Source organism: Capricornis sumatraensis, chromosome 8 (genome assembly GCF_032405125.1).
Source record: "Capricornis sumatraensis isolate serow.1 chromosome 8, serow.2, whole genome shotgun sequence".
Classification (NCBI taxonomy): Eukaryota; Metazoa; Chordata; class Mammalia; order Artiodactyla; family Bovidae; genus Capricornis; species Capricornis sumatraensis.
This window is the reverse complement of record NC_091076.1, coordinates 104530905-104533710: the sequence shown is the minus strand read 5'-3', so window position 1 is coordinate 104533710 and position 2806 is coordinate 104530905.

Below are 2806 nucleotides of genomic sequence, written 5' to 3'. Positions count from 1 at the left end.
AGAAGGGCGCCAGTGAGAGGAGGCTGCCTCTCCAGACCCTCGGTTGAGCGGCAGGGCTGGGCAGAGGAGGCCGCTCTCATCTTCACCATACCTTGGAGGCTGTTTAGGATGGAAACTCCAAGATCTAAGACTGCTAAATCTGCCAGAGTTGGTATTCAGGTTTACAAATATTGTTTAAAAACTAGTGAAATAAGGGAAACTTGTTCTGTCAGTCATGTTGTTCGAAGATGTGTTTTTCAGTTCATCTGTCTCACATTCCTTATGATCATGTTATAAATGTAAATGTTTTCTTCTGCCCCCTGTTCTCATTGAGAAATCATGCTTTGATTGAAACTACTAGGCCATATGTGTATGAAGACTCGTATGTCATGTGAAGACTCCTACAGGGTGTGGCTGTGTGTTACTATGTAGTAACAGGGAGCATGTGCCACCCCATGTGTGTCTGGGAATGACGTTTAAGTAAATCATGTAACACTGAAATGGGAGCTTTGAAAAGATTGGCACATTTTTGGTAATTTTTCTTGTAGTTCATAGCAAGAGGGGTACTAATCAAGTATTATGAAATGAGGTAAAAATTGTCTTTAAGTTTTAAAAATAGAAATCTTACATTTGTAAATGAACAGAAACACACTTAAGAAAATACACATTTACTGGTGGAGGCTTTTGCTAGTAATTTTTCTAGAGGATTTAGTGCATAAAAAAGAAACAAACCCAGAGCGTGTAGTGAAGTCTAAGCTATGGTGGCAGACTGTTGTCACTAAGAAGCACCATTCCGTATGCATGTCTGGGGATGGACTCTAACTATTTGGGGAGATGTTTAGAATGGAAATGTTAACTGTAATCCATAAGAGCTTTAAACAGTTATTTTAATTGAGATATAGTTCAGAAATCATAAAATTCATCATTGTAAAGTATACAGTTTAGTGGCGTTTCAGTACATTCGCAAGGTTATGTAGCTATCACTACTATCTTTTCCAGAACATTTTCATCACCCCAAAAAGAACCACCCTGCCTACTAGTAGACGTTCCCCATTCTCTTGCCTGGCACCGGTGGTCAGTAATCTGTTTCCTGTCTCTGTGGATTTGCTTCTTCTGGATATTCCCTCTAAATGGGAAAGCTCACTTTTAAAATTGAAAATTAACTGTACAAATCAAGAGTTTTATGGCAAAGTAGATTTAATCAAGAAGACAAACAATATTTTGTTTTCTATTATTTTTAAAAACCTGCTTAGCAATTTTATGGAGTGTGGCTTTCAGACTTGATGGCAATTGCAGGGAATTGTGGTTAGTGGAACCCTTAGAGAAATTGCATTTGTGTGGAACACTAAACTCTTTGGCTCCAAGTTGTAAAATTTCGGTTTTCTTTCTTGAAGTTGAGATAAACTCAGTTGATAGTTGATTTTATAGAAATTATAAATGCTATTTCAGAATTAATAGAAATGAATTTATTATCTCTTTAAGCACATTATTGTTTATTCAGATGTATTTGTTTTCTATCACTGTATGACAGATAACTCCAAAACTTAGCCATTTCCCTGGTGGTTCAGATAGTAAAGAATCTGCCTGCAATGCAGGAGACCCGCATTTGATCCCTGCATCGGGAAGATCCTCTGGAGAAGGGAACGGCTACCCACTCCAGTATTCCTACTTGGAAGAAATCCATGGACAGAGGAGCCTGGCAGGCTATATATAGTCCATGGGGTCACAAAGTCAGACATGACTGAGCAACTAACAGTTTTTTTCACTAAGCACATTATTGTTTACCCAGATGTATTTGTTTTCTATCTCTGTGTGACATATTACCCCAAAACTCAACCCTTAAAAACAAGACCTATGTATTCTCTCATAGTTTCTGTGGGTCTAGAATCTCAGCATGGCTGAACCAGGTCCTCCAGCCAGCTCAGGGTCTGTCACAAGGCTGCAGCCAAGGTGTGACCCGGGGAGGACCCGCTTCTCAGCTTAGTCTCATCCTGGCAGGAGTTGATTCCTCACAGGCTGTTGGACCAAGAGTTTTAGTTTCTCACGGCTGTCCGCATCAAAGAAAGCAAGTGAGAAAAGCCAGAGGGAAGTGCCAGCAAGTCATAAGTCACCGTCTTTTATCACTTAATCTTGAAAGTGACATCACTTTTGCTGTATTCTCTTCACTAGATGCAAGTTACTAGTTCCCGGCCACACTCACGGAAGGGAGTGGGGTTACACCAGGGAGTGACTAGAGCCAGGATCCCCAGGACCGTCTCACAAGGCTGCCTGTCTCACGTTCAGCTGGGAACTGGGCCCTGCACTCCCATGTTCCTCACTCTCCCAGGCTCAGGCTCCCTTTGCTTGTGATAGATCTGCAGAATTGGGCTGCAGAGGTTCAGTAGCCTCTGTTAATACCACTGAGTACATTCTCCCAGGGCAGCCGCAGCCTCTTATCACCACTGGTAAGGTTCCTGGTAACTGCTTTCACAAGAGAAACGAAAGGGAGTGAGGGGAGTCTGTCAGGAACACGACTTCTGGGCCGCTTCCCTCCTGTTGTTACGTGTGATGTCCTTCGCCTTAAGTTCTGTACTCACATTTTGTGTTTGGGTGGGTTTTGTTTTGTTTTTTACTCAGTCTTTATGTCTGTAAATGGTGTTGGTCTTGGTGGGCTCTTTATTTGACTGATAACAGCTCATGTTTGAATTTGTATCATTATTTGAATTTGAAATGTGGTATGAAATAAAGAATTCAATTTTTATGCTTGTCTTGTATACTCTGTCAAATAATTTATGCTTCTGGGTAAGTAAGTCTTCACTTTGTGTCACATGTATGTGTGTGTCAGTAT